Below are 12,158 nucleotides of genomic sequence, written 5' to 3'. Positions count from 1 at the left end.
TTAAACGCCAGAATTGCATGCAAAGGCATTTTACATGCCTAATTGGTGCAGGAATGTAAATCCTTGACACCTCAAGATCTGTAAACCTCACAGGATCATCTCAGGATCTGTGGATCCCACAGGATCCCTACCTTCCCTCCTCATAATCCTAGTTTCTTCCACATCTTCTTCTTCATCTATTCTTTCTTCTCCTGCTCGAGGGCGAGCAACATTCTAAGTTTGGTATGGTAAAAGCATTGCTTATTTTGCTTTTCCATAACCATTGATGGCACCTAAGGCCAGAGAAACCTCAAAAAAAAAAAAAAAAGAGAGAGAAGAGAAAAGGAAAGACAAAAGCTTCCACCTCCAAGTCATGGGAGATGGAGAGATTCATGTAAAGGATCTATAGCTCAGTGGTAGAACATTTGACTGCAAATCAAGAGATCCCTGAGATACCTCAGGGGATACATTTTCCCCCACACAATTATTGGGAGCAACTAAGGTCTAAGGATAGGAGCACTAAAATCACTAGGGATCAAGCAACAGAGACAAGGAAGAGACATAGAAGAGCTCAAGGACATCATTAGTTCCTCACGGAGAAAACGCCACCATCACTAAGGTGGACTCATTCCTTGTTCTTAAATTTTCTGTTTTTTGTTTTCTTATGTTAAATGTTTATCTATGCCTGTGTCTTCATTACATGATCATTAGTGTCTATGTGTCTATGCCTTAAAGTAATGAATATGAATCCATCACCTCTCTTAAATGAAAAATGTTTTAAAAAAACAAAAGAACAAGAAGTACATGGTTTTGAATTCATCCTTGAAACTGGTTTGATTATTTTGATGTGGTGACAATACTTTTTGTTTTCTGAATGAATGCTTGAACAGTGCATATGTCTTTTGAAGTTGTTGTTTAAGAATGTTAAATATGTTGGCTCTTGAAAGAATGAAGACAAGGAGACATGTTATTTGATAATCTGAAAAATCATAAAATTGATTCTTGAAGCAAGAAAAAGCAGTGAATACAGAAAGCTTGCGAGAAAAAAAAAAAGAGAAAAAAATGGCGAAAAAAATAGAAAAAGAAAAAGCAAGCAGAAAAAGCCAAAAGCTCTTAAAACCAAAAGGCAAGAGCAAAAAGCCAATAACCCTTAAAATCAAAAGGCAAGGGTAAATAAAAAGGATCCCAAAGCTTTGAGCATCAGTGGATAGGAGGGCCTAAAGGAATAAAATCCCGGCCTAAGTGGCTAAACCAAGCTGTCCATAACCATGTGCTTGTGGCGTGAAGGTGTCAAGTGAAAACTTGAGATTGAGCGGTTAAAGTCAAGGTCCAAAGCAAAAAAAAAAGAGTGTGCTTAAGAACCCTGGACACCTCTAATTGGGGACTTTAGCAAAGCTGAGTCACAATCTGAAAAGGTTCACCCAATTATGTGTCTGTAGCATTTATGTATCCGGTGGTAATACTAGAAAACAAAGTGCTTAGGGCCACGGCCAAGACTCATAAAGTAGCTATGTTCAAGAATCAACATACTGAACTAGGAGAATCAATAACACTATCTGAACTCTGAGTTCCTATAGATGCCAATCATTATGAACCTCAATGGATAAAGTGAGATGCCAAATCTATTCAAGAGGGAAAAAGTTACAAGTCCCGCTCATCTGATTGGAGCTATGTTTCATTGATAGTTTGGAATTTATAGTATATTCTCTTCTTTTTATCCTATTTGATTTTCAGTTGCTTGGGAACAAGCAACAATTTAAGTTTGGTGTTGTAATGAGCGGATAATTTATACACTTTTTGGCATTGTTTTTAGTATGTTTTTAGTAGAATCTAGTTACTTTTAGGGATGCTTTTATTAGTTTTTATGTTAAATTCACATTTCTGAAATATTATATATAAGAAAGAATTGTGATAATGTTTAAGAAATATAAATAAAATATTAGAATTGTTGATTCACGGAAATATAAAAAAAATAATGTTAATTACTAAAATAATATGAAATATAATATTAAAATTATTAACAAATCTTAATATAAATCATTAAATGTTAATTTGTATATGATTGATTACACAATACTTTTTCTAAGAAATAATTGATAAGAGAGATGTATCCAAACTAGACACTAGAATGTGCTACGTTAACATGTTTGATGTCAAAATATAACCTGTTGTAGAATTAGAATTATTGATTATAATATATGAAAGAATTATAACAATAATTACTAAAAAGATAAAGTATTATTTTGGTACATACCGTTTGGGGTGAAGACTAATTTGTCCCCTAACGTTTCAAACGTCCTATTTCAATCCCAAAACTTTGAAATGTCCTATTTCAATTCCAAAACAATTTTAAACGGATTCGATGTTGTTCCACCATTAAATTTGACACATACAATTCACATATTGAAGAGTTAATAGTATTCAATTTTCGTATGTAAATAAAATCGATCCACCGACAATCACTAATATAAAAATCTTTTCTTTGATTTTGAAGTATTGATGATTGATGGTTAGGATTTGAAGTTTTGTACAAAAAGAAAATTAAGAAAAAAAAGTATTACAAGAAGGTTTTAGTTTTGTTTTTTTAACACATTAAAGAAAATATGACTTAACTAGCAACGATATTAACATCCACATTACTCATTCCGTTAACTATTAGTGTCAAGTTTAATAATTGGATCATATTGTGCCTGTTTAGAACTTTTTGGGACAGAAATAAGACGTTTGAAATGTTAGGAATCAAATTAGAATTTGACCCAAACGTTGGGGATCAAAGTAGTACTTTACTCTTACTAAAAAGATATGAAATATAATATTAGAATTATTGAGAAATTTTAACATAAATAATTATTAAATATTAATTTGTATCTAATTGATTACATCATAGTTTCTTAAAACATGGTTGAGAAAAAAACGTATGTAAAGTACAACAGAATGCGTCACGTCAGCATATTTGGCACCATAATACAATCCTATAGAATAATATAATGATGAATAAAAAAGTTCACCATAATTAATAATTCTAATTATTTAATACATAATATTTTTTGAAAATAGCAATAACATGTAAACATGCATTAGAACGTGCCATATCAGCATACTTGAGTCTAAAATTTACACTCATAATATAAATGGTAAAAGAAACACCATATATAACTTTCACAAAAATATAAGAAAGAATTGTAATAATTTTGAAAAGGATATTGATCCGGCCGTTACAAATTCAATACCTTAACTCGGCATTATACACCATAACTCGGCAATTTGCGTCATCGGCGGTTACACGTTATAATCAGACTCAACGGACTACATCCTGGAATAAAACTGTCTGATCAGGTATTTATTACTTATTAAACCTAATAACTGCTCATCAATTCAGATAAAGAATGTAACTGACCTATCTTACTTCACCTATAAAGGTATGATGTTTTATCCTCAACAGATATATACTGAATTCTCAGTACTAACTTAAGTATCGGAGTGCCTGTTGCAGGTACACTCCCCCTTTGCGCGTACTCTCCGTGACGTGACACCCCTCTGGACAAGAAGGTCGGACCATCCCAACTTATAGCTCAGCGCTGAAGGTCAAAGCTCGGTGTTAAAGGCCAAAGCTCGGCGTCGACTCCCTTAGCCGAGGTTACGTCCAGGTTGTTCACACAAGAATAATTGGCGCCCACCGTGTGGTCCGAAATATAATTCTTTTCATTTTCATTGGCCTTGACATTTTCACCTCCAACCATGGCTGAGCAGCTTCCACCTAAACCGTCCGAGCTCCTTCAAACGGTGACTGAGTTACAACAAGCCAACTAGCGCATGGCGGAGGAGAATCAAAGAATGGCGTAACAGATTGCTAACCTAACTAATGCTCGGATTGAAAACAATGATGGACGTCAAGAACGAACCGAAGAAGCCGAGCATCAATTTGTTCCAACACATGTCTCTGAAACTGCTCGGAACAAAGAAGCTCGGAACAAAAGAGTCCAACCTGAGCACAATGAGGAAGCTCGGCCAGAAAACGAGGAAGGCAAGACAGATAACTCGCCTGGACCATTCATGGCCGAGAAAGAGAAAAGGCGAGCACAAACCATCCTGAACAACCAAGAGAAGTCATAAACTATATTTCTGGAGGTTTTGCAGGTGGAAGTAGCACAAGCTTGGCAAGAAAATGCTCTTACCGAGCTATGTTTTCAATCAAAGCCAGTCCGAACAATCTTCAAATGCCTCTACGCTTCCCCCAGATGACGTTTCAAGCATCCGACTTCAAAATAGCTACAACAAATCTGGATGATCATGTGGTAATCTCCATTCAACTTGGAGATCTCCTGGTAAAAAGGTACTGCTTGACCTGGGGAGCAGTGCCGACGTCTTTTTTTTACCCTACTTTCCAGAAGATGAAATTAAGCGACAACATGCTACAACCTTTCACTGGAGACCTGGTCGGTTTTTCAGGCGAACGAGTCCCAGTATTGGGATCTGCGTGGTTACAAACCACACTTGGTGATGTTCCCTTATCAAAAACTTTAGACATTCAATATTTAATAGTTGACTATTTTAGCCCATACAATATGATCCTTGATGAGCGGATAATTTATACACTTTTTGGCATTGTTTTTAGTATGTTTTTAGTAGAATCTAGTTACTTTTAGGGATGTTTTTATTAGTTTTTATGTTAAATTCACATTTCTGGACTTTACTATGAGTTTGTGTGTTTCTCTGTGATTTCAGATATTTTCTGGCTGAAATTGAGGGACTTGAGCAAAAATCAGATTCAGAGGTTGAAGAAGGACTGCTGATGCTGTTGGATTCTGACCTCCCTGCATTCAAAATAGATTTTCTAGAGCTACAGAACTCAAAATAGTGCGCTTCCAATTGCGTTGGAAAGTAGAAATCCAGGGCTTTCCAGAAATATATAATAGTCCATACTTTGGCCGATTTTAGATGACGCAAAAGGGCGTTGAACGCCAGTTCTATGCTGCAGTCTGGAGTTAAACGCCAGAAACACGTCACGAATCAGAGTTGAACGCCAAAAACACGTTACAACTTGGCGTTCAACTCCAGAAGAAGCCTCTGCATGTGTAACATTTAAGCTCAGCCCAAGCACACACCAAGTGGGCCCCGGAAGTGGATTTATGCATCAATTACTTACTTCTGTAAACCCTAGTAACTAGTTTAGTATAAATAGGACTTGGAGGAACGAAAGCATCTCTATACGCTTATCTGAAATTCTAACCAATGAATTACATAAGTATTTCTATCTTTATTTTCTATTTATTTATTATTATTATTCGAAAACTCCATAACCATTTGATATCCGCCTGACTGAGATTTACAAGATGACCATAGCTTGCTTCATACCAACAATCTCCGTGGGATCGACCCTTAATCACGTAAGGTTTTATTACTTGGACGACCCAGTGCACTTGCTGGTTAGTTGTGCGAAGTTGTGAAGTTATGTTTGGACCATGGTATTGTGCACCAGTATTGGCGCCATTGCCAGGGAGAGAACGAACAACAAAATTTTACAACCTCAGAGTAACAATTTCGCATATCAATCCTCGGCCAACCTTTTTTGAATAAGTTCGGCACTATTGTTTCTACAATTCATCTCTGTATTAAGTTCCCCTTGCAGGATGACACTACTGCAATAATTCACAGTGACAATCGTGACGCCAGACAATGTTACAACAATAGCCTCAAAAGGCCCAACCGAAATATAAATGCACATGTTCACATTATTAGCAATCAAGACGAATCCCCAGTGTTGGCTGACCTTAACCCAAGGGCCGACGTTCTCAAACGACCAACCCCTACGGAGGACTTACACAAAATCTTTTTTGTAGATAGCTCGGAAAAATTCATTTACGTCGGATCCACACTAAGCTCGGAAGAGAAAACCTCATTTCAAAAAATTCTACAACAAAATGCTGATTTGTTTGCTTGGACCCCCGCAGATATGTCAGGCATTGACCCTTCTGTAATTTCTCATAAGTTAGAACCCATCTGTTCGACCTATAGCACAGAAGAAGAGAAACCTCGGACTTGAACGAAAACAAGCCTCTTTGGAAGAAACCAAAAAGCTAATCAATGCCGGCTTCATACAAGAGATCAGATTCACAACATGGTTGGCAAATGTCGTCATGGTAAAGAAACACAACGGTAAATGATGCATGTGTGTTGATTTCACCGATCTCAACAAAGCATGCCCAAAAGATTCCTACCCTTACCATCTATTGATTCCTTAGTAGATAATGCTTCAGGCTATAAAACCTTAAGTTTCATGGATACATATTCCGATTATAATCAGATTTTAATGCATCCTTCTGACCAAAGTAAGACCACTTTTATTACTGAATTCAGAAATTACTGTTATAAAGTTATGCCATTTGGTCTTAAGAATACAGGTGCAACATACCAACGCCTTATGGATAAGGTATTTGCAGCACAAATCGGCAGAAACCTCGAAGTTTATGTCGACGACATGGTAGCCAAAACAAAGCTCGGTCACAACCATCTTGACAACCTTGTAGAAATATTCAAATAAATCTGAAAATATAACATGCGGCTAAACCCCGAGAAGTGTGCCTTTGGTGTACAAGGGGGCAAATTTCTCGCCTTCATGCTTACCAACCGAGGAATCAAGGCAAATCCTGAAAAATGTCGAGCTGTCTTGTAGATGACAAGCCCACAAACTATCAAAGAAGTCCAATAACTGAAAGGAAGACTTGTCGCACTCTCTAGATTCCTCCCTTTCCTAGCTTCCAAATCTTTCTATTTTTCCAAACCTTAAGAAAAAGAGAAAAAAGCTTTTTACTGGACTAATGAATGTGAACAAATTTTCACATCTATAAAAGAAACTATTTTAAAACCACCTATTTTATAAACACCCCTTCAAGGGAAACCGCTTTTTCTACAATTTATCTATCACTGACTGGGCTATAAGCTCTATTCTTATTGCAGAACGGCAAAAGCAGCAGCTGCCGATCTATTTTATCAGCAAGACCCTACAAAATGCTGAACTTCACTATCTGAAGATCGAGAATATGGCTTTAGCTCTGGTATTTTCGGCACGAAGACTTTGGCCATATTTCCAAAGTCATGCAATATATGTTCCGACAGATCAACCCTTGTGGCAAGTCCTTCAAAAGCCAGAATTAGTTGGCTGACTAGTAAACTGGTCAGTTGAGCTCTCCGAGTTTGATATCCGGTATCAAGGATACGGACCAATCAAATCTCAATATTTAGCAGACTTCATTGCCGAATTCACAGGCCCAGAGACAACCGAGGAATCAACCCAACGGTCTTTATACGTAGACGGTTCTTCTAATCCACAAGGGAGTGGAGTCGGAATCATACTTGAAAACGAAAATGGTAACGCCATCGAACAAATCTCTACACGTTTACTTCAAAGCAAGTAACAATAAGAGTGAATATGAAGCTCTTATTGCTGGCCTCAAACTCGCCGCCGATCTAAACATTGTCGAACTCAAGTTGTATTGTGATTCCTTGCTCATCGTACAGTAGGTAAACGATTTATACCAGGTAAAGTATCCTTTATTATCCAAATACCTTGCCATTGTTCAAACCTTACTTTCAAAATTTCGTAAATGTGAAATTCAACATATACCTCGGGAGAATAATAGCCGAGCTGATATTCTATCTAAGCTCGCCAGTACTCAAACAACCAACTCCTCCCTTTACCAATCAACATCAGTTAAACTCAGTATATTCTAAGTGTCACACAGGATGCAGATTCGAGAACACCCTACTTAAACTATCTTAGGACAGGGATATTATCAGAGAGTATCGAAAATTTTCGACATTTTCGACGACAAGCTTCATTTTTTACAATATATAACAATTACCTATATAGACGAGGATTCTCTCGTTCCCTGTTTAAATGCCTTTCCAGGTCGGAGGCCGAGCTTGCACTTGTCGAGGCACATGAAGGAATTTGTGGCACACACCTCAGAGTCCGTAGTTTATCATCAAATATACTCCGAGCTGGTTTTTATTGGCCAACATTGCAACAAGACTGTAAAACAAAAGTTAAAAGCTGTGACAATTGCCGGAAGCACAGTTTGATTACACACCTTCCAGTTGAACTCCTCCACAGTTCCGAGGTAAGTTGGCCCTTCAATCAATGGGGCTCGACATCCTCAGTCCTTCCCTCTAGCGGCAGGGCAGGTAAAATTTTTAATCGTAGCAATTAATTACTTTTCCAAATGCATAGAGGCACAACCTCTAGCAAAGATCACATCGCAACAAATGGTTTTCTTTGCTTTGTATGGAAAAATATTATCTGCAGATTCGGCATACCTCGACACATTATCATTGATAATGGTCGCCAGTTTGTCGATCACAAATTCACCTCCTTCTTGCAGGATTTAAAGATCAGACAAAATTTTTCATCAGTAGAACACCCGCAGACCAATGGCTTGGCCGAGGCTACAAACAAGGTTATCTTACATGCATTGAGAAAGAAACTTGACGATGCCAAAGGTCTCTGGGCCGAATTAATACCCGAAGTCATATGGGGATACAACACTACTATTCTTCAACTATAAAGGAAACGCCTTTCTGGCTGGTATATGGGTCGGCTGCAATGATACCTGTGGAGATCTCCCAATCCTCCCTGCGAACTCAATTGACCGCCAATAGTATGATAGATACAGGTCGGCAAAATGACCTGGACACCATTGAGGAAATTCGGTCCTTAACAGCAATCACACACCGAGCTATGCAACAACATATATCTCGGCAGTACAACAAGAAGCTCCACCCAAGGTCCTTCAATGTAAACGACTTGGTGCTGAGACGAACCAAACAAGCTAGAAAACCACCTAACCATGGCAAACTAGCAGCTAATTGGGAAGGCCCTTTCCGAGTTATCAAAGTCGTCGAGAACGGAGCTGGTGCACAAAATCACAATCACACTTTTGCAATTCCACACAACTAATCAGCAAGTGCACTGGGTCGTCCAAGTAATACTTTACGTGAGTAAGGGTCGATCCCACGGAGATTGTCGGCTTGAAGCAAGCTATGGTTATCTTGTAACTCTTAGTCAGGATATCAATAATTCTCAGATTTAATTGTAAAAAGTAAAAGAACATGAAATAAATACTTGTTTTGCAGTAATAGAGAACAGGTTGAGGTTTTGGAGATGCTCTATCTTCTAAATCGCTTTCCTACTGTCTTCTTTTTCATGCACGCAAGGCTCCTTCCATGGCAAGCTGTATGTTGGTGGATCACCGTTGTCAATGGCTACCATCCGTCCTCTCAATGAAAATGGTCCAAATGCGCTGTCACCGCACGGCTAATCATCTTTCGGTTCTCACTCATGTTGGAATAGGATCCATTGATCCTTTTGCGTCTGTCACTACGCCTAGCACTCGTGAGTTTGAAGGTCGTCACAGTCATCCCTTCCCAGATCCTACTCGGAATACCACAGACAAGGTTTAGACTTTTCGGATCTCAGGAATGGCCGCCAGTAATTCTAGCCTATACCACGAAGGTTCTAATCTTAGATTAGAAACCCAAAAGATATGCACTCAAGCTATTGCAGATAGAACGGAGGTGGTTGTCAGGCACGCGTTCATAGGTGAGAATAATGATGAGTGTCACGGATCATCACATTCATCAACTTGAAGTGCGAGTGAATATCTTAGAATAGAAACAAGCATGATAGAATGGAAAACAATAGTAATTGCATTAATTCATCGAGACACAGCAGAGCTCCTCACCCCCAACCATGGGGTTTAGAGACTCATGCTGTCAGAAATACAATATGAAACGTGTAAAGTGTCATGAGGTGTGTAAATACAATAGCAAAAGGTCCTATTTATAGAGAGCTAGTAGCCTAGGGTTTACAGAAATAAGTAAATGATGCAGAAATCCACTTCCGGGCCCACTTGGTGTGTGCTTGGGCTGAGCATTGAAGCTTTCACGTGTAGAGGCTTCTCTTGGAGTTAAACGCCAGCTTTTGTGCCAGTTTGGGCGTTTAACTCCAGCTTTTATGCCAGTTCTGGTGTTTTGACGCCAGAATTTTTATGCTGACTTGGAACGCCGGTTTGGGCTATCAAATCTCGAGTAAAGTATGGACTATTATATATTTCTGGAAAGCTCAGAATGTCTAATTTCCAACTCAATTGAGAGCGTGCCAATTGGGCTTCTGTAACTCCAAAAAATCCACTTCGAGTGCAGGGAGGTCAGAATCCAACAGCCTCTGCAGTCCTTTTTCAGCCTCTGAATCAGATTTTTGCTCAGGTCCCTCAATTTTAGCCAGAAAATACCTGAAATCACAAAAAAACATACAAACTCATAGTAAAGTCTAGAAATATAATTTTTGAATAAAAACTAATAAAAACTAACTAAAATATACTAAAAACATACTAAAAATAATGCCAAAAAGTGTATAAATTATCCGCTCATCACAACACCAAACTTAAATTGTTGCTTGTCCCCAAGCAACTAAAAACAAAGTAGGATAAAAAGAAGAGAATATACAATAAATTCCAAAAACATCTATGAAGATCAGTCTTAATTAGATGAGCGGGGCTATTAGCTTTTTGCTTCTGAACAATTTTGGTATCTCACTTTATCCTTTGAAGCTCAGAATGATTGGCATCTATAGGAACTCAGAATTCAGATAGTGTTATTGATTCTCCTAGTTTAGTATGTTGATTCTTGAACACAGTTACTTTATGAGTCTTGGCCGTGACCCTAAGCATTTTGTTTTCCAGTATTACCATCGGATACATAAATGCCACAGACACATAACTGGGTGAACCTTTTCAGATTGTGACTCAGCTTTGCTAGAGTCCCCAATTAGAGGTGTCCAGAGCTCTTAAGCACACTCTTTTTGCTTTGGAGCACGACTTTAACCGCTCAGTCTCAAGCTTTTCACTTGACACCTTCACGCCACAAGCATATGGTTAGGGACAGCTTGGTTTAGCCGCTTAGGCTAGGATTTTATTCCTGTGGGCCCTCCTATCCATTGATGCTCAAAGCCTTGGATCCTTTTTACCCTTGCCTTTTGGTTTAAAGGGCTATTGGCTTTTTCTGCTTGATTTTTGTTTTTCTCTCTTCTTCTTTCTTTTTTTTCTTTTCTATTTTTTTTCCATATTTTTTTCACTGCTTTTTCTTGCTTCAAGAACCAATTTTTTTATTTTTCAGATTATCAAATAACATTTCTCCTTTTTCATCATTCTTTCAAGAGCCAACAATTTTAACATACATAAACAAAAAATTCAAAAATATGCACTGTTCAAGCATTCATTCAGAAAATAAAAAGTATTACCACCACATCAAAATAATTAAACTGTTTTAAAATTCGAAATTCATGTACTTCTTTTTCTTTTGCAATTAAAAACATTTTTCATTTAAGAAAGGTGATGGATTCATAGGACATTCATATCTTTAAGGCATAGACACTAAGATATTAATGATCATGTAGTAAAGACACAAACATAGATAGAACATCAAGCGTAGAAATAAAAAAACAGAAAAATAAGAACAAGGAAATTAAAGAACGGGTCCACCTTAGTGATGGCGGCTAGTTCTCCTTCTTGAGGATCCTATGGAGTGCTTGAGCTCCTCAATGTCTCTTCCTTGCCTTTGTTGCTCCTCTCTGATTTCATGGAGGATAATGGGTTGCTTTTGTTGAGGTCCATGAGTGGGCTCTCTTGTTTGCTCCATCCTTTTTCTAGTGATGGACTTTTGAGATGAATCTCTCCATTTCCCATGACTCAGAGGTGGAAGCTTTTGCCTTCCCTTTCCTCTTTCTAGAGGTTTCTCCGGCCTTAGGTGCCATAAATGGAGTATTTAGGGAAGGGTGTTATTGGAATGTGTGAAGAAGAGAGAGGATGAGTTGAAGTAGGTGGGGATCCTGTGGGGTCCACAGATCCTGAGGTGCCAAGGATTTCTCATCCCTACACCATTCTGGCGTGTAAACGCCCCTTTGACTGCCAATCCTGGCATTAAACGCCAGGTTGCTGCCCATTTCTGGCGTTTAACGCCAGCTTTTCTTCCCTTTCTGGCGTTTAACGCCAGCTTGGTGCCCTTTTCTGGCGTTAAACGCCAGTAAGCTCCTCCTCCAGGGTGTGCTATTTTTAATGCTATTTTTCATTCTGTTTTGCTTTTTCAGTTGTTTTTGTAACTCCACATGATCATCAACCTAAAGA

This window comes from Arachis ipaensis, chromosome B04 (genome assembly GCF_000816755.2).
Source record: "Arachis ipaensis cultivar K30076 chromosome B04, Araip1.1, whole genome shotgun sequence".
Lineage (NCBI taxonomy): Eukaryota > Viridiplantae > Streptophyta > Magnoliopsida > Fabales > Fabaceae > Arachis > Arachis ipaensis.
This window is presented reverse-complemented; position numbering follows the sequence as displayed.